Genomic DNA, 24,416 nt, shown 5'->3' with positions numbered 1-24,416 from the left:
GTGAGAGCTTGAAGGACAGGCGAGAGAATATTTTATACCAGTCCGTCTCCAAAATAAGAAGGATACGTTCATATAAAATCAATTCCAACTACTTTGATGGATAATGCTTTCTAAAGAAAATCATATGAAAGATTTCTGTAGCCCGATAAACATCCAGCGTAAATATAAAAATGTTACTTTTCTACTTGGCGGGTGCAGTTTGGGCGAATGGCGGAGATAACTCGGTAACATCCTAAAGGATAAAATGTGTAACAGCCCGAAGAACATTGCGGTGTAGTTGAACGGCCAGACGTGAAAACGCAAACACAAGATCGTTGTGAGTGTTTGCCGCGGCAAATCCCTGCGCCCTTTGACCCGGGCGATTCATTTCACTTTGGAGAAACAAGGGAAAGCGTTACCGAGGACCAACGACAAAAACTAAGGACAACAGCCCTCGGTATCGTTACCACTACCCCTTCAAGCGATTTTTCTTTCACATTCTAGCCCCGGCGAAATACGTCCAATTTATCTGTTCACTGGTTATACCGTGGCCGTCGAATTCTTTGCTCTTTTGTTACGGTCCCGGCGTCTATTTCGCCAAGCTCCTCTGATTCTCTCCACCATTTCCCCATTCATGCAAATTCTCCTCGCGACAGTCTCTGTCTTGCTGTGTTTTTGCATCCGCGATGACCGTAATAATCGGATCCTTTCTCTCGTTTTTATTTTTTCCACGGTCCTGTTTCTGTTCCGAGTGGACCGCATTTACCGGCCGAATAAAAGTTGCGGGGAAAAGCGTCGTGCTTCGTGCAATACCCTTCTCTACCCTTAAGGGTGAACGTCGCCTTACAGGTTTCGAAAAACACGTTTCTTGCCCCCCTTTTTTCAAACTCGCGCTCTCGAGAATGCTGCATTGAAGCGTTGAAATGAAGTTTTGAATCGTAAGGGGGGGTTATCAAATTCAAATAGTAATTTATAAATGTCTCGAATATCGACTAAAAAGTGTTTGCAACGAATCGACGAGGCAGGAAAGATAAAAGGTACGAAAAATCGATCCTTTCCACCCTCGTGCGTTCACGTGTCTCTCGAATCTTTTTCGTCGAATCCACCGGGGTCGGGCTGCACGCTCCAAGGGCCTTTTCTTCTTCACTTTATTACGCCAAGATTTTAAGATAACCACGACGGCACGCGCGTGTGTGTACGTGTGTGCATTAAAGAATATTACCTCGACCCTCCGGGGGATTTTCGAGCTTCTCCATAGAGAGTGGTCCGACGGCGCATTCAACGCGGTCTACGGCGCAGAGTGCACCGGGCGCAGCCACCGACGCTGTGTACAAATATTAACTTCATTTATCTCAAAGAGAAGTTAATGGAAGTCGTACCGCCCGCATACGGCGGGATGCGTTTCCGTAAGATATACGTCGATTGCACCGCGTCCCGGGAACGTATCCCCTAAATATTCGTCGCCCCTTTTACACATCATCATCCTTTCCCTTTACCAGATTCGCACCAGAAAACCGACCAGCTGCCGGAGGCCCAATATACCAAATTACGACGCCAAAAAAAAAAACCGTACACGCGCAACTACGTACAAAGTTTTGCTAAACGATCCACCCCTCGATTTTAACCTGAAAACCTCCACGAACCGCATCATTGAAATAATTCAAGAGTAGTTAAAAGAGCAATGGAGCAATTTTTAACGATTGGTCTTTGACTTCTAGTTTTTCCTATGACCAGATATTATTGTTATAAATAAAACGGACGATCGTTCGAGCATCGTATCTCGCGACAGGGATTTGATAGCTTCGGTGGGGTCAGTCGAGAGCGACCGAGCTGGCAGAGACGCGCGCGCGGATATAGGTTTTATAATAAACCAATAATCTGGCTGGTCCACGGGGAGAACGAGGCTTTCGAGTCCTTCGGCTAGGGCCAGAGAGGCAAGAAAGCGCGGACAATTTATGGGCTCGGCCGGGGGATGAAAGGATATAAACGCATTACGGAATAACGAGCCGCTGCCTCCGAGAATGTCTCCCTCTATAGAATTCGTCTTCTTGTTTAAACGCGACGCTTAAACCTAAAACTGATAACGACAACTCGGTCACGACTACCATGGAGGTTCGCACGCGCCCATAGCTTTACCCAGCTTCCGCGAAATATTAATTCTCCGTCGATTTTACGAATGAAATTCTAGACAATCGTCGCGTCAATTATAAAAATAACGTTTCTAATGTTCCCTCGGGCTGACGTTAATTCTTCTTGGTCCGAACAATGCACGGGCCATAATTTTCTATCCCTTTGTCCCGCTCGATCGTGGTCGCCTGTTTTCCCGTTATTCTTGCGCGTATATCGAGCACCTGCGAGTCTGCATCGAACACGTTACACCGACCTGGCTGGTAATCCAGCGTGTTTCGACGGACTTCCGGGTCTTGTGCGCGCATAAATTAGCCGGAAATCTCTGGCGAGCTAATTATCGATGCAAACTCGTCGCGAGCTTGTCTCGCGCCAGGCCTAGATAATGTATGCGCGGTCGCGGGAACACGACGATAGGGTCGCGGATCCAGTGACGCCTATTATCGATACCGAAACTTGTCAACGGCTGCTGTCTACGCATCGGTGGACGTCTACGCCGATAAGACGGTACCCGGTACGCGATAAGGAAGTGGGTCGAGGCGTCATCGACGTCGTTCCGCGATCTTATTGACCCGAGATGAATACGTTCGATGACGTCTCGTCGCGCCAACTTCGGAATTCAATCGACCAAAGAACCATGAAATTAACCCTAACAATCGGACAATTTTCATACGCTACCGGCTTTTACAAAATCAATTCTTACGTAAACGTTTCGACTTAGTAAAATGAAATATTATTACCCAAAATTGAGGAGTACGGTGTTTCTCGATGCGGGGTATAATTGCAAGAACAGAATGAATTTATTTGAACAGTTGGGGAAACAAAGGGAGACCAAAGAAAGGATAAATATATACCCGGGGACAACATTATACGATATTTAGTACGTCTACCACATGTGCACGTTGCTGTGCTCTTTTTCCTCGTCTTGTTTTGTTTCCCCTAATTATCTATCCCCCTGGTTTCCTAAGTATGTTTGTTTGCTCCGTTTTCCTCCCCGTTCTCTTTAGTTTTTATTGCCGGCTCTAATTAATCACGCTTCTTTTTGGAGGACGAAGCTGATTTTTACTATCATAACGCTGCGTTCGATAATTTTTAATCGTCAAACATAATACTGTAGCTATCAAACTTGAAAAAAATTATATCCTTTATAAATCCTGTCATCGAATAAAATTCTTCTCTGCAAAGAATACTAGAAAATGGCTTCCGACAAACTTTTCAGTAGTACTTAAAGCGCAGGTAGGCTCGACGAGTTCTCAGCTTCCAAGGATGGCTACCATCCAGGATTAACAGTAGAGCTCCGGGAAAGGCAAAGGTAAAAAACAACCGCGACGAGGGAGCCCGGAATCGAATCCAATTTCACGAGCGACTCGTCCGATCGAAAAGGTATCAATTAACGACGACCGACCGGGTCAGATTTTAAGAAGGCTCCTCCGCGTCGCGGGTTAGAGGATATTTCACGGATCTCCGACTCGCTGCAAAGGTTGACGTCGCCGTCGAGAAGGAACTTGAATAATTTTGCGGGAGTATCTTTCCTCGCCGCGCTCAAAGAAGTTTCCCTCCTTCTACGTCCGGAGGAGTGCACTTTGTTTCATTAAAGCGGGTGCAATACATCTGCGCGGCCGCGGAGTCAGAACCCCGGAGAAAGAGGGGGAAAAAAAAGAAAGGAAAAAGAAATGTTTGCCTTAATTTCACATTCCTTTGTGTCGTCTCGCGCCTCGCGCCTCCGACTCGAACGCCCGCGCACTTTAGTGCATTAATGCCCGAGCAATGTACAAACTATTCTCGCTGCCGTTCCGGGGCTAAAGTTTACGGTGACTTCGTCTTCCGTTTCTTCCGTGTTCCTTCTCCTCGCGACCTTTCGCCCCGGGTCGCCATCGCTCCTTCAAACGACGCGCCGCGATAAGCAAATTTCATTCTCCGAATTAACCCCTTGACGTACGATTCGATTACAAATCATTTTTCAAACGTATATTATTTAACCCTCTGACCACTATGAGCGTTCAACCTGTGCATTGCTCGAGGCATGAAGGGCTAAAGATTTAATTTGTGCATGCAAGGAATGGTCACGAAAAAGAATAAGATAACGAGCGAGTAAATTTCTTCCAATAAGTTTCTAGATTTATATCAGGTTGATAGTTTTTCAATTTTTTAATTTCGTACGGACGAATAAAAGAAAATGTTTTCGTGGGATGCAGCGACGCCGAGGGACAGTGTTTTTATTAAATCGTTGGCGCGCGATAATTCCGTGGAATTATCGACGGACGATTATTAAACGAAGCTCGTCGCGCTTGATGGTCCCGCTTCCGTTAAAGCGCGAAATTAGTTCGCCCCGTTTAATTAGACATTTATGACGCGACGCGGTTGGAAGCTGGGAGCGGAACCGAGTTAGGAACAACGGCCCCGTGGACATTGAAGAGAGACTGGATGAGGTCGTACAACACTTGGCATTTCGTATTCATTGACTGAAGGATAGAGAAGCGGAACGAGCCGAAGTCCGCGGTAGCGTGAAGGAGGAAGATTACAAGCGGGTTAATCCGCAACCAGAGGCTCGAACGTAACGGCTCTTCCGAAGAGACATTTCGCTGAGCTTCGTCCGAGCGTTAAGGTCGGAATTGGTCGATTTAGTGCGAAGCGGTGTTCAGTCATAGATAGGGGGTGCGAACTTGGCTGTAACTCCAAGAGTTACTTGATAAACTCGCTATGTACAGTACCTATGGGCGCGAATGCATCATTCGGCGAACTTTACCGAACGACGACGCATCCAACTAATTTTCGGGTCGACGTTTGCCTCTGGAAACCAGCCCCTGAAATTTCCAGACGTCTCTCCGCCCCGATAACCAGCCACGGAAAATTCGAATCGAACTTAGATTTTCGTATTCGAAGTACGAAATTGTGAAATTGATATTCTTGATTTTTGTCTTATTTTTGAATGTAGAATCTCCAATTAAAATTGTTACCAGGGGTGGCCGAACACCCTGTATGTGTTAAGGTCGAAAGAAACAGCGACACGTTGACGTAATTGACGACACACGGGGAGGCGAGCAGACGGCGATTGAAACGGGGGTGTAGGTGGTAGAAAGGGCTGTTCCAGGATACCTCGAACAGGCTAACTGGCCTGACGCACGAAACGAATGGCCCGTCGTAATCACAGCCCCTAAACGCCCGACATTTGTTATCTTTAAACCGACTCGGGGGGCGCAGAGATTGGAGAGGCTCGGATTGACCGGAAGGGGGAGGAGGATGACGGTGGAACGGGGTCGAGAGATGGATTAGCGGAATGATTAGTGTCACCTAATGGGAATCGGTGCCGCGTCAGGGGTCGGGTCAACCGTTACCGCCCTTCGTGTCATCCTGCGCGGAAAAGTGTATCACTCCGCGCGTTTGTTTGTCGTTTGCGGTTGAAACGAAGCAAACAGAGAGGCTGCATACATTTAATATTGTAATTTTACGAGGTGGAGGGCGAGAAAGATCCATAAAGAACTCTTTGATCCGAAAGAAGAAAACCGAAGAGGAGATAACAATGTAAAATTGTAGATTACGTCCCGGGGTCATAGGAGAAAATTGTAACGAAGCGACGACGATAAAACTCTGCCCGCGAAGTATTAACCGAACGCGAGAATAACACCGAAAGATAATGGCGGTCTTGTCCTCGCGTCAGTTGTTAAATTCGAGGGCGAAATTTTTAAATTGCACTCTCCCGTCGAGCACACTTTTATTTTCAGCCCCGATCGGGGGCCGGGAGGGGGAAACGATTATTATCCTCGGATATTTGCACGATGAATAAGGCGGCGGGAATAATCGCCGGGACGACTAAAAAGGGTGATATCGGTGGATAATAACCGACGGCGGGGTCGCGGGGACGAAAGTACGAGGGGAAGTGTCTCTCGCCGTGCCTCGAATATAAGGCAGTTCGATCATTCTTGAAATAGGTCGTAAATGGCGCCGAATGACGAGCAGTCTTTCGCGCGCATGCGATCCTCAAAATTTCTTGAATCGGAACGATTCATCGCTCGAAGCAACGCGATAAATTTGATAATTTCTTTATGTTTGACTCCTATAGAAACTCTAAAACACTCTCCCAAACCTATCAAGACTCGAGAGTTTCAAGCTTCGAATCGATTCGAATTTTTCGGCTGTACGGAACACAGGGGAACCTTAGACGCCGAATCGATAGATATCGGAGAGTGCATGAGAAACTCGATCCCGAGCAGTGCGCGTCGCCGTTGGAAGAGCAGGCGAAGCAACGACGGAAGAAAAAGGGGGAACGGTAGAATTCCCCGTTGGCCGTTACGTAATTCCATTATGAACAAGGTCGCATTCGTTTTAATGTTCAAGCGTAATTCGAAGCGGATTTAGCCGGATGTGCTCGCTCGTCCGTTCATTCGCAGACTGACTGACAACTCGGTGCACAAAGCACCGGGCTACGGTGAACCCGTTCCTCCCAGCACCGGTTGGCCCCCCTGGCCTTCTGCACATCGGCGCTACCACCCCCCGCGTTTCCGCCCACACCGTCACACACACACACACACACAACAACTGGCGCACACACGTGCACCACGCGTTTCCTCCCCAGGCAGCGGCCACACACGCGAACACCCCCCTTGCGTCGCTCGAGCCACAACCAATCCTCGCAGCCGGAGTGTTACCGGATTACAATGTTTGCCGGCGACTGTGCAAACACCGTGTGGTTCCTACCGTGTACGCGCGTCCACTTTCGCGTCCACGCGAGCCGACGTACCCTACCCCGTAGTCGCACACCCACGTACGCAACCCTCGTGATAACACAGTGTCGAGCAGACGACATAAATAGAGGCAAACGAGCGGCCCCGCCCGCGCCCGCGTTCGAGTCACTGCACGCTCTCTGCACGCCGCGAATTAAAATAAAAACGCACGCGTAATAATAGGATTTCGTGCTCGCGCCCCGTGAAACGAAAAATATTCCCGAAAATTCGCGTTTATTAAATCCCGACGAGCAAAGGACGCGCGTTTAACGCCGGGTCATTGGACGCCAAATCGCGTACGGTCCTCGATATTTTATTCCGATCGAGGGGTTGTTTCGATATTCCTTTTCAGATATTCTAGCCTTTTTAGCCCTTTGCACTCGGCAGTCCCCTCTAAAGAGATCGTTAGAAAAGTCTCCGAGTGCAAAGGGTTGGAACACTCCTGATCAAGAGTTAGCGGACGAGGAACGAACAATTCTAAATTTCTAATGTGCTTTGACGATCCCCGGATCTACGTGTTCCTAGATCGCGGTTCTCTTTACCCCAGTTCCGTGTTTTCCTCCCTCTGGGCAAGGGGTGCGTGTCGACGAGGAAGGTTTGCCGGGTCGAGGGCGATTACATCGAACGCGATGTTTCCTTTCAGACGTTCACGCGATTCGTCGCGAGTGTACATACGAAGGAAAGCTCCGACGGATTTGCGTCCCGCAATCGTGTCACGCGCGGACCGTAAAATCGCGCCGGGGTGCGTGAAACGACGCTCGACGTTTCCCTGTTGCTAGATATATTTCGAAAGAAGGAAGTACCGCCACAACGAGACTCTATCCGCGCGAACGTACGACACGTGTGACGTTAAGGGGTGTCGCCATCGCGACGACAAATATTATGGGAACCGTGCAAACACGAATTTGGTAACCGATAGGAAGAAACTGCGGAACGTTGCAGCAACGCGAGAATATCCGATCTCACACTTTTTAAGGATGCAAGGGAAGGTCACGCGCGGCCTTGAGGTCGAAAGATTCCCCATGCAGTGAGTCAGCTCGTGGTAACTAGATCGCCGGAACGCGGGGCCAACGACTGAACAATGCGTCGACGTCGCGTGCAGTTGGTAAGGAAGACGGAAAGCGGCTGGGAACGCCAGAACGAAGGAGCTCTGGGAGCTCGTAGCTGCCAGCCAGAACTTGACAAAAGTTCAGACACTTGCTAATGAGCGGTACACACGTTTCCACGACGCGCGTACACGTTCCGTACTCTCGATCTCCGCAAACTACTCGACGGTGGTCTGGCGCTTCCGCTTCGTCTACGTGTCTCGTGCAACCAACCAGCCAACCGGTTGGCCGACTCGCGAAAGACGAGACCAACGACCTCTCAGCCGCACCTGCGGCTTATTCCCGGAGATTTGCCGCGTCTCTGCCGAGCGATCGTCTACGGGAAAGAACGCAAATTAGTTCCAGACTCCTTTGAGTCGCTTCGATCTAACGGATAGTTCGTTTCCAGAGGAATCTCGGCTATTAGTTGGTCCACCGTTCCGGGCGGACGGGGAACTTGCGGTGAACAATTACCACGGACCAACTCCACGATCGCTCCAACCGATCCAGCGACACGATATCGCGTTCTACAACGAGTCGGTGCTAACCAAACGCTTCGAAACACTTCCAAAATAAACTCTTGGATCTTGGCAATTTTTTGGTAGCTTCCGTAGTCCTGAATTGCAATGGTCCACGAGAAACAATCGGCGAATCTTGCCTGGAACTATTTCCCCATCGATGGGATGCTCGGTCAGAGTCGGATGTTGCGACCGCGACTATATGGAAGACGCAACCTGGACTCTAAGAAGCGTGCTCAAAGCAGAGTGATCGATATTTCACGCCCTGGGGACGTCAAGACCAGTCGTGGTAATTTAATCGGAAGCCCGTAATCCAGGAATCGTAGCCTTTGAAAGGCTTGCCAGGCTGCTCTCAGGTTCGATTCGGAACCATCGAAGGAGCAGGTCCTCGTTAGGCATTCCGTGCGTTGACTCCGAGTAATCTGCATCCTTGCTGGCCGTCCTTCTTGCTCGAGCGATCTTCAGCTTTCGAAATTCCCGATGCTCTCTGAAGATGGGCCGGACCTCCGTGCATACAATAATTTTAACGTCCCTCCTTTCGTTTTGCATTTTTCTGTGATGTCCACAGAAATGATGGACCATCTTTTCTGTTTTCTTCTTTCTTCATCTGTGCATTTGTCTCTTGGCCTTACTTAATTCTTGTACACGAACTGTAATTTCTTCCAACGAGAATTGATTTTTGAGTGGAGCATTGTCAAGGAACGCTCGATTAATCATAACTCGCGCGCAACCGGCAAAGGGAACCCCGATCGTAACCGGATATCGCAAATTACTTCTCCACTCTCTGTTTACCGCTTACGCGAGTTACAGTCAAGACTCGGGAAGCGATTCCGACGCACAAAAGCCCATAATTGCAAACGTGATGTAACTTCAACGACAAAGGCACAGAGGCCCGACGAGCAGCATCGCGTTTGATAAGGGAAGAGCAACGAGGAGGAAACACGCCCGCTTTAAGCTCTCTCCTTTTAACTGTTTACGAGAGAATAATTTGTACAATCGGATGAAGTGCTTCTTCCTTTGCGAAGGAACGACGCTAAAGGGGGAGAGAAAGGGAAAGGGAGGGCGAAAAAAGGCGAGGAATCTTCGCTACCCTTCGTTCCCTTCTTGTGGATTTACGCGTCGACCCCGGTCTACGTGGGCGGGAGGGGCGGGGAAGGCTCACCTCCCTGGAAAGGGGATGAAAACTCGCGAGCGCGAGCTTTGAATCGCCCGCACGGAACTTTCCTTAACCGTGTATCGTCTTCGTCGGAATCGCGCAATTTTCCTAATTATGCAACCTCCGGCTGCCGCGTTTCAACCCCGTTGCGTGCAACTGCATTTCAAACCCGGCGTCGGAACGAAGAAGATCTGACGAGTGCCCGGGCGGCCGCAAAGCTTTGCCCACCCGTCGTTCTTATAACGAACCTTCCGCCCTCGTATTTTCATTCGAGATTCGAAGCTCCTCGAACCCCGAGGAACGCCCGGCTCGAAGTCGGTTAAGCACAGGAAACACCTGCGATCGCGAGAACGGAACGCTAGTATTTACACCAACGGGGGCGACTTTAACGATTTCCGGGCCGGCGATCTCGTTCCATCGTGAACCACTTCGCGCTGGAAAACGTTGACGCGAATTTTATTGATCGACGCGTCGCTCTTTTCACGGAGAACGCGATATACTTCGCGATAACAGCTTTTCTTTTATAGAAAAACCGCGGTGTAGTTTTTCTTTTTTTTTTTTAAACGAGAATCTCTTTCAACGTCGAGATAACTGCTCCCGAGGGTTGGATCGACGGGAGGAACATTATGCAGAAAATCCGAGAACGACATCGTTAAACGCCCTCTCTCTCTCTCTCTGTTCTTGTTCGTGCGAGTTAAATATTATTATATTTATTACCAAGAGTGGAGTAAATTGCGTACGCGTATAAGAGCGAAATACCTTGGTTTGGAAAGAAAATCCAAAGCAGAGATTCAAATCAGCCTCATCGCGGCCTGAAAGTGGGAGCAACGGAAATAAGTTCCACTTCGAGGCTCGAGAGTAGGTTAGCGGACGTATTTAAAATATTTCAGACTGCCCTCTTTCACCCCTATTCGACGCTCTGATGCAGCGGTGCGCAACCTCTTTCGTTGCCAGGCCAAATAAAGAATTTCAAGAGTGAAACGATATACTTTTGCAATATAATATAATTGTTGCACGGGGCTTCGTGAAAAGTACAAGAATTCTCATAATAAATTAAAGTAATTCCAACGCGTCGCCTCTTCGCGATACGAAGCACCGAATGGTAAACGTCGCGCGATCTCGAACGAGCGAATAACACAAATATGGCAGGCGTGTTTCGCGGCGCGTAGCGGCAAACTCAAAGGAATTAATTTCGAAGAATTAATTTCCGAGACAATTCCCTCGGCTACCAGAACGACGGGAGGCGTCTTTATCAGACCATCGGGCCAGACAAACAGAAACGGCTCCAAGTTCAAATCTTTCTTCGTCCTTGGCACGAGCCCTCGAGGAATTTGAGAGGCAATCCCATTTGCGTCCTGCCACCCGGTTCTACCACCCGTTTCCATCTTCTGGCCAACATTAACGTTTTCTCTTCTTTTCCACCCGGCGTTGGTCTCCTCCCTTTCTTCCTTTTTACGCCCCTTATCTTCCACTCTCTTTACCGGGGTAAACACAAGACGGTGATACCAACGGATGGTTTCATCGGGCTCTTTGAGAGGCCAACCTCGGGTTCGCGTCATCTTCTTGGCAATCTGTTGAAACGGATCATAACGCGCATGCCTCCTTAGCCCGTGGCCCGCGACGAAAACGAACACGAACACGAACACGAGGAGGCGGACGAGGACGAGAACGACGCCGCCGGATGAAAAAAGCTACGGGGCCACGTTGACGCTTTGAAGTCGCTGCTTCCGTGATCGTCTAAGAAACTAGCGCTCGTCCTTTCTTTCGCGACGACGCCGTGTCGCGATGCCGGCCTTTTATGCCCAAGAAACGAAGAACGTAATGCTGATGAACCGGATAGGGGAACCGAATACTCGTCTCGATTACTCTCGCCATCCCCTCGACGCGCTACGCCGCCTCGACTTTATCAAAGCTGCACCCTGTGTGCCCATCGTACCCGGCCATTATACACGATGCTCCATAATTCCTGGTGCAACCGTGATTCGTGGAAAATTAATAAAAAATAACATGTTTCGAGTTATAAACTAAGGAGAGCGTGGGCGGTTCAAATTCTTCTTGGAAACAATCGAACGAGAAACGATGCTCCCGTTTATTGCCAGAGACTTTCTCTTCCGGGAGGATTTCGGAATTATAGTCTCTTGGCATACCAAACAAATTTCGAGAAGATACTCCCCGTAATTCCTAAATCTCTGTCGAGGGGGAGGGAAAGATTTCGAGAAGTTATGCTAAGTCTTCGAAATGCACGTTAACTCGGACGCTCCTCTAGACTGCCAGTAGTGACTGGCGATAGAGAGTCCTCGCAGGACTCTTAAACAAAGTTCGAGACCGTACGTTCGCATAAGTCACGGTCTGCGCTTAACTTTCGAGGCTGACTGGAGAAGGTATTATACCACTGGAATCTTCTCTCGACGGAATAACAGTTATATTAACCCTCCCGCGCGGGGCTCGAGGGTACGAGACTTTCTGGACACGAGCTTTTAAGTCCAACTTCTGTTCTACACGCGTCAAGCGCCAAATTAATCTTCCCTGTCTCGCGAGGGTTACAGATTCGGTGCGCAGTGTAAAAATTAAAATAAGAGACACCTTGACAAATATAATGAGAGTATAGCTCGATGCAATGCCTGTCTAACGACCGAGTGGTTAATTAAAATTTGAACGAAAGGTAATTTTCGAGACGGTGGCAAAGAATACTCGGTATAATTATTATTTTTTTCGTGGCTTCTGCCGGGCTCTCGGGGTTTCGAAAACTGCGACGAAAGAAAGAAGAAATCCTCCGATAACCTAATTCCGCCTACACCGTTCCCAACTTGTTCGGGGCTCAAGTAGACGCAGAAAATTGCTTTTCCGTTCGAAGTTGCCTCGGCGCGGCGCGTATCGCGGCCTGAAATGTTTTACACGGCCAACTTAACCGAGCTCTGCCGAGGCAATCGATGCGAGCAACGAAAAACGAGACCGGCCGAGAGGAAAAAAATTACTCGCGAAACGGGGGTTGAAAACGAGGACGACGGAACCGGAATGTTTTCGAGCGGTCGTTGTCTCTCGATAAATGGTCCGACTCGAGCGTATTGCGGGGAGAAAGAAAAATCAGACCTGGAAGGAACTACGACTCGTACTGGGTCAGACGTTTCGGTCAGCCTTTCCTAGGCCCGTGACCAAAGCAATGATTAATCGACAAATACACCGCGAGGTCCGATTCCTTCTCGAAAAATAGGCAGAAACAAAATTGTTCATACGGGGCTCTGAATTTTCTTGAAAATTTTATTCCGAACTTAATTTTGTTTAAAAGAATTACTCGTGAATAGTAGAGCACTGTAAATTTATGTTCTCCGTACTTGTGACATCAGAATTTTAAAAAGCTTACGTTTAAAGATCGCTTACCGATCGAAACTACAAGAAACGTGTACGACGATTTATGGACTCGATCTTTCCAGGATCAAGGTAGGTTTTCATACCGGTTAATTGCTACAATTGCTACGTTTTAAGCCCTAAAATCTTGAACTGAAATCTTTAGAATCGCACGACGATATTCGAGGACTTAAAAAAGTTACAGCCCTTTGAGGAGAATACTATACAGGTCACAGAATACGACTTGAAAACTTTAAATCCGTTTCCCTCTGAACGACTTTTCTTGACCCGGCGTTGATAAAAACTTGGAGACATAATGAAGCAATCGCGGTGCTGTTTTTGTTTTATTAAACAAAATTCTTTTTAAACAGACCCAGCAGTATTCATAATCGTGCTCGAGTTTCTTTCAAATTGATTAAGCGTTAAATGATCACGATTTTGGCTGCTTTTGCTAACAGAGGACAATCGTTGATCCGATCCTGGTCTTTAGTGGCATCGTTGAGTGCCATACTAACATCGGTGGTCCCTCAACGCATAATGCGGTATTCTTAATGGATACATTATCGATCCATATTTCTTTGATGGCGGAGCAAGCGAGCATGAAAGAGCCGTTTCAATTTATTCCCAAGTTTGTGTACCCAACGCGTGGAACGAATAAAATTATTACTTAATATACGTTTACGTTCGTTTACAAATAAATTACACCCTCTCGTTTGTTCCCATAAAAAAAAAACTATGTTTCGTGAATGATACCGATGACTGACAAACTGCCTATGAAATATTCGCCGTTGTAAAATGATTGTACACGCTCGCGTCGTAGTGGCGAAGCGTAAATTGGCCCCAGGGTCAAAATGGGTTTTGGACCGCTGCAGAATGAAATATAACACAGTAAACGGATAACAATTTGAACCGTTCGGAGCAAAGGTCACGAATAAATTGCCTTATTGGGTATTTATTGTTCGAGTTAAGCGTTGCTGGTCCACGGTCCTCGCGAGGACGAGATCCTTCGCGAAGGCCACCCACCCCCGTTCAGGAGCGTAACGCTTGTAATAATTATGATATTCCGTCACGGGGTGGTTTTGATCCCCTCCGGCTAGCCCCCCTTCGCTCGCACCTACGTACACCCACCCTTAGCGAGTACCCCTCGCGCACTGAGCCCCCCGGGGGGTTGGGGCGCGGCCGTGTTTGCTCTATCGACCGCCGACGATTCACGAACCCGTCCGACGATGTCCGAACGCCTCCGTGGAAGGGCACACCGCGTCGCGTATCTCTCCCCGTCGCGTGCCGCCTCTCTTCTCTCGTCTCTTCTTCGAGAGCACTCCTACCTCCACCCTCTTACTTCAACCCTTCGACCATTCTTTCTCTTTCCACGTTTCTTCCTACGCGTGTTCGAGTTACCCGCCTCGTCGCGACCGACCGCCATCCCGCGAAAGCGAAGAGCAAAAGTGACGACTTTTCGGAGGCCACCGGGGGGAAACCAAACAAGATACGTACCAACGAACCCGAAGCTTCTTTTCAAAGTCGATCCTGCGGGATCCTAATTTCTTCGCGACCATGCGGGGATGGAACATTCGCTGCTGCTTCTCGATCGAGCGGAAAACGTGTTCCGTTCAACCCTCTCCCCGATTCGTAGCCATTTTTGCGCTCTCAGGCCGAGAGTAGCAATTTGAAACAGTTCCCGTAAAAAGTAAGCATCCGGAGCACCAAAATGGCTACGCCTCGGAAAGAAGAACGGTACAGGGGGATTCTTTTCATTATTTTTGCGTCCACCGTGCGCAACTAAATTAAGCACCACATGTTATGGAACTCTCTGTACACATAAAATCCTGGATGACCCGCGGCAATTCGGGCGCCCCGGTGCGAGGGTGAGAACTCAGATTTACGTTTCGGCTCTGTATATAAGCTCTCTGCAGAATTGCGAAATTTATTTCGAGCACTGTAGCCGAGAAAAGGACAGATTATAGGGAACAAGTCCTATTAACATGGTGGGAACAAATTGGACGCCAGAGATCTTACTTAATACGCGTTTATAGGTACATACTCGTTATTATTTTAATTATTGTCATCAATACTTGTAACGGGGGTCGTGGAACTTTTGCCGCGACCATTTATATTCCCGTATAACCTCTGATTATTTCGCTCGTTCAAATATCGCGGAACATTTGGTATATTTAAAAGTTGATTGTGTCATTCTCTTCGATTGTATTATACTAGCACAACTTTCAACCCCAATTTTTAAACTTAATCGTAATTCCAATATTCATAAAAAAAGAACTTACAATGAAAAGGATACAACAACAATGCTGAACGCAATTATTTCTCCAATACGAACGAAAGAATTGTTCCGAAAGACCTTTTATAAGAAAATATAAATGTAATAAAACTTGAATAAAAGTTTGTTTAAAAAAATTCAACTGCTAGAAAGCACGATCTCGCGTCGCGCAAATAAAATATTTTTTAACGACTTTCTGTCACAGCAACAGCACTTTTTACGCAATGAGCGTAAAAAATTGAATCTCTTTCTATCTGTATGCAAATTAGTCATTTTGAACCATTGCATAGATGTTGTACGTGACACAGAGTGTGATAAATTGTGTGCAGATTACTGAATTTGAACGACTGAAATTCATGTTGCTGTTGTAAATTCTGATTGCGTTACTGGCCGATAACGAAACCGAATATCGCTCTAAATCGAATTCCGAGCATTTTACCATGATCAATTATTAACCCTTTCGAACCTTATGCAAACGTATCTGCGTGTATATCGAGGTCGTTAGTTTTACGGTGCGTAATATATGTTTGCATGTGTGTGCTACGCGTGAACGTATACATCCTTTAAACGTGCTATCAGATTCTTTGCTTCCACGATGATTAAGTTCAATTCAAAATAGAATTACGTCCAGACTAAACGTCTCGCTATGTCGCGACTAGAAATTCCCAGCACGAACAGGGTAAAGTGCCGGTTATGGATATCTGCCCAGTTATGGATTATTGTTCGATTGCAAAACCTGGGCGTATGATACCTGGTGCAACCAAGTATCCCATTTACAAAAATGTCTCCTGTCCAGTGCACAGCTTGTAGCCTTATCGCCGGAACACTTTGAAACCGTGTATTTCCGCCCAATCTAGCTTAATGTCGTGAAATCATTCTTGGCTAACAGTGCTTCAGCGCACTGCTCGCTGGAATAAATCTACCATAGTCAAGAAATATTGCGTTTCATCGAGCTAGTATCTCATTACTATTGACAATTTAAGATAAAAGGTAATATCTGCAGCTTTATATTTTTTGTCATCGAGTCTCGCAGAGAATTTGAACATTTTCAAGGCTCGGTTATAGTGTAATTTAACAACCATTGACATTTTCCCTTTGCTAGAGTCAAACTCGTCTTAATAGAGAATCTATTTCCATTTTTCATTTGAAATGTGCAGAAAGGCTGAAACCATGACGATAGCGAAAGGACGAATGGCAAGTTATTAAATTTCATTTCGGAAAAAATTTTTCAATATTTCACGAATATCAATGAACAACGAGATAGTGTAAAAAATTCCGTGTTTCGCGGCAATGGATCGACGGGAACCAGCGAGAAAGATTACGGTCGGCCTCGAACATCGGCCACTGTACGTACACTCGATCCTCGCAATTAGCCGTGCGTACCGCGATGCAATTAACCGAACGCTGCCCTCCGTACTATTGGAGTAATCAACAAGTTTCCGTTTTTTCTCCCCCCAACTCCGCGCGACTCGCGCTATGAATACTAATTGCGTTCGGACCCGTTAAGAGCCTCCGATGACTCGGTGACACCGTTCGTAGCTAATCTCGTTTTCGACGTTTCGCCCAATTCTGGAAACGGTGCTCGAAAAAAATGAAACCGTGGAACGAAGAAACCGATAACGTATCGCGAACTAGTGTCCTGAAAATTTCAAATTTCTATAATTCGATATAGTCGAACAAATTGTTCTCTATTTAAACGCGTAACGATTTTAAAGACAAACTGAGAAATTCAGTGATATTTTTCTGAAATTGTCCGTCTGTTCCTCCAAGAGCACGGATTGAACTGTTCGTCGACCGAAGCTCGGTTTCCCAAAGGTCGAGGGGTGTGAGAATGCAACGGTGCAGCTCGAGGAAGGTTAGGATAATTGTTGGGGGAAAGGTTGAGGTTGCAACGAGAGTCGATTCAGGAACGGCGTGGTCGGGCGAAAAATGCACGGAGGGAAAACTCGGCGGAAAGTCGACGAAACGGTAAGAAGAAAGACGGAGGAAAGAGATAGTTGTTCTTCCGGCAGAAGCGACCTTAAACCGGCTCCTTTATCTCCGTTAACGGTTCCAATCTCGGAGAAAGACACGCTGTACGTATCAATGCCGTCCTTTTGGAGGAAACTCGATCAGACCGGTTACTACACCGCTTATTCGCGGTTTGTTTCTTTCGCGATTGCGTCCAACCTACCGAGAACTTGCTCGATTCACCTGTTTATGTCAAAAATACCTTCTGGTATATGACGTTATAATCATCGAGGAGGATTTAACTTCGAAATCTGCAAGTATTGATAATATTATTATTTAATATTGTATCGCGATCGCAGGTGAGAAGTAATCGGAGTAATAATCGGCTGGAATTATCTATGGTTCGGACTGTATCAATTCGCGAACGCGTTTCGAAAAGTGTATTGAATTGAGAAAAACATTTAGGGCACATATGGGCAACTGTGAGCCAGATGCGGCCCGGCGACAACGATTTATGCGGTCCACGGCATTTGCAAACAATTTATGCAAAATTCCCTATAGTTCTAATGGAATGATACAAATTATTAACACGTTACGTTGTTTAAATGAAAAAATAACGAGCTTGGTAACAAATCAACATTAAATAAAATAATTCAGTTGAGATCGAGGGTCCGCTTAAGGGTTAATATGGATCACCGATCGGGGGAAGGAAAATTTGCAAGAGCGTCTCGGTTGGCCGCGATTGCCGGCAGTTTGTTGTTCATAAATACCACCCTGACCGGGTATATTAACAGGTTAGATGGTTCGAAAGCCCAAGACGGCTTTCCCAGCGCGCAAAGTGGATAAAAATAGCAGACGAGAATCCGTTCTCCGTCGCTTCCTCGATCTTGCTCGTCGGTGGCTCGTGTTTCTTCCGGATTGGACGGGGCTCGAGACAAAAGGAAAACACTTTGCGTAATATCCTCGTTCGTTCCAGGCCGTGCCGCAGGATTCTTTGAAGTTCTGGAGGAATAGCGCGCGAACGGATCGTCCCTCGTTTCGAGCCACTCCGCGCGATCGAGTGCCCCGTTCTCTCGCTCTCTCTCTGATCGATAGGTTAAATTCAAGATCGCGTGAGAGAGGCTATTATGGGTGGGCACTCCACCTCGCTTGTCGGGTAGATGGGTACCAGACGCCGATCACCGACGATCATTCTTGTTAAACGAGGAGCAATCCGCCTCTTGGAATACCAAGAACACCGACGCCCGCGTCGATGATGACCCGACGCCGCGAGGAAATCGCTATCGAGGATCTACCGAGCGTTAACGAGTCCAACGCCATCTTGGTTCCCGGTGACCAACGCACACGGGAGTTAACTTTCGGAATTTACGCAGACCACGGTCCGTAACCGCCTGATCCCGAGATCACGACCAGGTTATCTACCCCTGGCCGCTACACGCTATGGGGTTTAGACCCTAAATTACTCCCTTGACATTCTCCGAACGCCCAAGCAGACGGAGCTTGCGGGGGAACCAGCATTAAAAATTAACGAATTTACGTTTCACCTGGGCTCCTATTCGTCGAATCTTACGATCTAACAATTTAGGAATTGGAAAAGAAGCGTCGCGATCGCGGAAAAATCAACGCCGCGATTAGGTTGAACGGTCCGCGAGGGCAACGCGGCGGCCGTAATAAGTCAGAAATTTCCGTCGTTGGGTGCGTTTCATCCCTGTCGCCGGGAGGCGTCCGCACAATGAAAGTCGATGGTTTTAATTCCACGGAAGGGTGGATGAGAACAGAAATGGAGAAGACGGCGACGACGCTCGATAGCTCTCGGGAAAATTCATCGCGAGCGTCTGTGTTTCATTTCTACGAGGCCTTCGAGACGTCCAATAAAATATCGCGCAGGGATGACGTTAGGAAGGTCGACCGTTCGAAATAATCGCCAGGTAGAAGAACACGAAATTCGTACGAAATTAATGCCCCTGATGAATCGCTCCCTCGCCACCCAGCGGTGATATTACAATTTAAACGAACCGTCGAACGCTTTTCTTACTTGTGCAGTCCGGCTCCGAAATCTGGTTCCGTGTCCTCTCTGCAACAAAAAACATTCAACGGTCAACGAACGTCTACGAAAAAAATTACAATAGTTGTCTACATAATGGCCTTAATGGAAATCCTTCGGATGAAATGATCTCGAAGGGGGTGAGAAAGAAAGAATGGCACCGGTGTCCGAGACCAAAGTTAATTAATCACTCTGACGGTTCGAGCGAAAGAAACGTGAACAGTATTACGTGCCACACAGAAGTATTAAAGAAATTAATTTCTTTTTACAAAATAATAACATCGATATTCGTGCTGCACCGTTTTTAACCCAACCGAACGTATGTGTAACGTACCCAGCCATATGTGTAAATTCACTCGTCTCCGCAAATATTTTCGAATTCCGAATCTGTCCGTGCATACAAACACTGCGTCACTCGAAATCGCAAACACTTCGCCACCTGTACCAGAAAACACTGTTCTACCCAATCCAGCGTCATCCCAGACTCCGCAAAATTTACTTTACTTTCTCCGCCTCCCGAACCTTTTAAAATCCCAATGCGTTTCCCCGATAGCGCGGTAAAATATCGAATAGAAAAATAATGTGGAACAGAAATTGTGTCGATCGATTCGAACGAAGCCAGGAATATTTTAAAGAATACTTTCTAATGCACGATTATCTTTGGAAGGTATTCGCGAGTAATTCTTTCCTGTCCGCGTATTTGTTGGTAGAAGTCTTGAACAATGTTGCGTATCTTGGATCGGTTGGTCGTGTTCCATATCCTGGTCCATTCTTCTCTTCCGGTGAAGTGGATCGACCCGAGAAGGTCTAAGGGATTGGGTTGTTGGATTCGATAAGCAGGGTGGTTATTGCTTCTTTGGCATTGGAATCGGACTCTTCGTTTCCGACTATTCCTCGATAGAAGGACCCTTAAATCTTGTTGCAAGCCAACGAAGCATGAGTCGCTGGTTCTCAACCTCTTTCATTCTCCACAGACCTAAATTTTCAGTGGTGTGAAAGTACAATGGCCCGATAAAAGTTATCTGGCCGTCCCTGCGTGGCTGTTACAGTCAAAAATCGACTCCAGGCGCGTCGTCCCTCGTTAAAGCGCTGCCAGCGGTCCTCGCCTCGAACGCTTTATCGAGGATGTTGCGGTACGAGGCAAATACCGAACGAAACGCAAACTATATAGCAGAAATTACTTGTTGAATACTTCACTGCTCGCAGTTCCCACCGAAATCAATTATTCGCAGACAATGGCGGATCTCTCGTCGGCGATAAAATGTTATTTCCTATGGAAACGCGCTTTGTTTCGTCGGAGCAGTTTCTTCGTGGAAAAGAAGCGCTCTGTCGGACCTCGTTAGGAACGGACGGACGTCGATCAAACAATTCACGGAACTCTCGCGTTACCGCGCTTGATTATCTCGACTTTCCAACGTCGAGTAAGCAGATACCCCCTCGATTGGGATCGCCTTTCTATCGGGTAAAAGTATCGCCGTGCCTGTAAGTACTTACCTCGTTTCGCGCTGGATCAGCCTTCGGCTGCCGATCGCGCGGAGGGGAAAAAACCAACCAATAACGGATATTAAAGGCACACCGTATAGACTTTCGTCCCCGCTTTTCGGATCTTCGACTCCCAATATTAGAAAACTTTGTTACGCGACGGCGAAGCGACACGGAAATAAAGACAGTCGACGATCGCCTGTCGTTTTATTGTTCCCGCGACGACCTCCACTATTTTCCATCCACGTGTTAATTCTCTGCCACGACTGGAAACGTGTCCCAAAATATAATATTATTCGTGGTAGTGGATATATCGCGAGAAACACGACGGAAGACGGCGAGTGGCATTGATTCCGGCCCCTTTGAGTCGCATATTTCGGGGACGGTTATCCGTCCGCAAGGGGGTAGTCTTCCACGGCCGAGGGTAAGGGTTTCACGCCCTCGTCGCGGAACGTTTTGCATTTTTGAAAGGTACACCGACCGGGAGCTGGCAAGAAAGAGACGCGAACGAAAGGAAAAAGGGGCCGACGAGGGGGCAGCGGAGATTAATCAGAAACACCTCTCGACGTTAGTCGACAGGGGGTTGGTTCTCTCTTGAGCCGTTGCCAGCTACCCTCTCGACAATGCAGACGCTCCTTTGTGTCTACTGCTGCTTTGTTTAATGGCTGATGAGATGGAACTTTCCTGAGAGCGTGGCGCCCACGTTCCCCCGACGTGACCATCTGCTCGATCGTCCATGCACGGGGGATCCCTTTCGCGAATATCACCCCTTAGGCGGTTCGTGGATTCCGCCACGCGAACGAAATCGCCGCGATAGAGAGCTCGATCGAGGGAAAGACACGAAGGAACGAGTCCTTCGATCCTCGTCGCTATGGCGAATGATTGCTGAACGAGTGTTCCTGCGAGACCTTTCGGTAGATAAAGGTGTCTCCCCAGAACGAAAGCGGATAAGAGAAAATAAAATTAAGTGGACAGAGTCGGGCGGAGAATAGCAATCGCGGAAAGGCGAATTCCTCGTTGGAAGGAACGAGATCCTTGCTTCAAAGTTATATTCGCCGAGTATTTATCCGTGTTAATATACAGGCTTCTACAGGTGGGCAATAGCGAATCTTTAATTTCTCGCGTTGTCAAGAGACATCTTTTAAAATTTTAAATTGAAATTACGTTCCAAGAAGTTTAATCACTTCTCGGAGCACGAAGCGGATCTCCAAACTCGATTTTCTCGAGGGACGTAGCTCGGAACGAGAAAAAGTTAGCGTATAGTTTCGTCATATTTTTCTAGATCTTCTGTAAATCTGCGCGCAGCAAACCCTTCGCGCACGTAAAAATTGTTGTTTCGATCATAACGCGGGAAATTAATTTCCCTGACTTTTCGTCCGGTGGCGCGAACAATTAATTCAATGGATAAGCAATAATTTTCTTCCTCGCGATTCAGGAAGGGTAAGAGAAGGAAAAAGAGTAACGCCAGGGGGATGAAAGGGCCGAGCATATAACGGATTCGCGAGTACGCACGGCGTGTACGTGTATTCGATACCTCGAATTGGAGCCCGAGCAACGAGAGCCACGGTTCGCAAATAAATTAACGTTTATTCGGCTTCCGTAGGATCGGCTATCCGCTGGTCAAACTTCCAGCTGCGCTTCCGCGCGTTATTAATCGACGAGACCGCTCGTAACTCATCGCGCTGCCCTCTTTGCCGTCCGTTCTTCTTCCTTTTTGCGACTCCGCCGCTCGTCGTCGCTCGTATTTTTGCACGACAGACGCGCGGCCTCGTCGTATTTCAACCGTTCGTTTTCATCGTGGACGCGTTTTTACTTTCGAAACGTCCGCGCGATCGAGAAACGCTCCGGGAACGAGGGATCACGGCACTCGTCAAGGCCAGGACCTATGCCAACGGTGTCAAGAACCCATTTTTGCGTAGAAAAATAGTCTTACACGGAAATCATTTCGTGCATTTTTAGTTTCCAACAACTATGATCTGTTCTAGTTGTCCGCGAGCTAATATTTTTAAAATTGAAGATGGCTATTGGCCACCATCGATCCACCACGTTAAAAAATTAAAATATAAGGGTCGAGCGAGGGACAAAGTCGTATGGATCGGGTTGCAGCCGGGTATTTGAGATGGCTGACCTATGGAACTCGCGATTTTAAATACCGAAGTAACCATCCCGGAGGCCGCGAATAAGCTATGCAGAGCCTCGTGACGCGTTCGCGAAAGGTCAGAGGTGAGAATGTAAAATGGTACGAGAGAGGTCACGGTGCACTTCTTTTTAAAGATAATTTGGTCGAGCTCTCGCGTGGGCGGGGCGATGAAAGAGGCCGAAATGGAAGAGCTGGAACCGACCGAGAGTCGCAGGGAAATGGCGATTGTCGAAAATCCTTTTCGACTCTCATCTACTCTGTGACGACCGCGACGGTGGACTGGAATCGAGGGAAATATTTTTTCCCACCGCGTTTGAAATTAAACTAAGCCCACGAGAGGCAAGTTACATTATTCCTGGCGTTTCCTCAAATGATGGACCATTTTTATCATTCGTTGTCGCACGTTCCTAAGATTCAGAACTATTCGACTAATAACTTTTAACATCATAGTCTTGGATCGTAGGTTTTATTTCAACTCCTTTTCGACCACAACAAATGCCTAAAAATTCCATCGATCGTTTCGCCGTCCACTAAGATTAAAACGCCGCTTTTCTATTCCCGGCATTGAATAGCAAAACAACAGATTGCTCTAATTTTAGATCGCTAAACGAACGAAGCTTCGAGCCAAGTTGCCCGGAATCGATTACAGCGTAAAATTATTCATGCCTCGTTCTATCTTCGAGAGTCGTTAATATTATAGTTGGCCGTTAACCGGGTAACAATCCGTTCGTAACCGTTCGAAACTGGCCCCGGTCGATTCGAATAAGACGAACCGATTCCCGTGCCATCGCGACAGTTGCACGACGAGATTTACGAGCGCACGAAATTCGCTCAAGAATCGCCGTACGCGGCTCGGTACATATTTGTTCGTCCGTTCCGTTTAATGACGGTAACTCACCTGCGCCGTCGGTGCGTGTCAGAGAGAAATGCAAAGCAAACCGACAGCGAGAAGGAGAACACGGCATCGATCGACGATAGGACGTCGACCGATCGTGATTAGCTGGCTTCGATGTCCAAACAGGTAATTCCTGACGCAGGACGTACAAGCAACCACGCAAATCGTAACAACGCCGTCGGCGTTTGCACCGCTCGCCGTCGACCGGAACATCGATTCAGCAAAAAGGATCCCGAGAACGTCCACTGTGTGGGTATCGATAGTTTTAATGGAGTAAGGTGCCACTTATGGGTATCCGTCCAGTCGTGGATCATTATCCAATCGTGCAAAAAGAATTGAACTTTGAGCTCAAAGCAGTCAAGGAAATGTTTAGTTAAAATTCTACTTCCACGTGCAAAGAAATGCCAAATGGTTTCTATAATAAAATAATTAATTTCTATGGTAAAAGTTTACCACTTAAAATAATCCAAGCTTGTATCGAGTCATCGTCAGTTTGAGATCACACATTCTGTTGTGGATGGAAACGTTTGGGAACCCTTGGTCCAGAAGATAGGAAGGACGAGGCAGAAAGGATCGAAGCATCACCTATGGGGTCAAGCGAGCTGATAGTAGATACGGGGGGAACGGCGATCTCTCGAGAGACTTTAATGACCGCACCGCCGAATTCCATAAACCGGCTCGGTATCGGATTATATCGCCGTT

At 47.5% G+C, this 24,416-nt stretch overlaps 1 protein-coding gene across 11 annotated transcripts in view; it reads right to left on the bottom strand.

Moving 5' to 3' along the window:
* LOC122402214 (protein turtle-like) overlaps positions 1 to 24,416 on the bottom strand; it is a 234,641-nt gene that overhangs the window by 144,314 nt on the left and 65,911 nt on the right. For all 11 annotated transcript variants that reach the window (XM_043405285.1, XM_043404860.1, XM_043405199.1 and 8 more), the window contains one exon: positions 19,189 to 19,227. The gene's annotated coding sequence lies outside the window, so the exon portion shown is untranslated. The remainder of the gene's footprint in view (positions 1 to 19,188; positions 19,228 to 24,416) is intronic.

This window comes from Colletes gigas, unplaced genomic scaffold (genome assembly GCF_013123115.1).
Source record: "Colletes gigas isolate AHSC1104 unplaced genomic scaffold, ASM1312311v1 Colletes_gigas_Sc00001, whole genome shotgun sequence".
NCBI classification, from domain to species: Eukaryota; Metazoa; Arthropoda; class Insecta; order Hymenoptera; family Colletidae; genus Colletes; species Colletes gigas.
The sequence above is the reverse complement of the archived record's forward strand: the minus strand, read 5'-3'. Positions and strand labels throughout refer to the sequence as shown.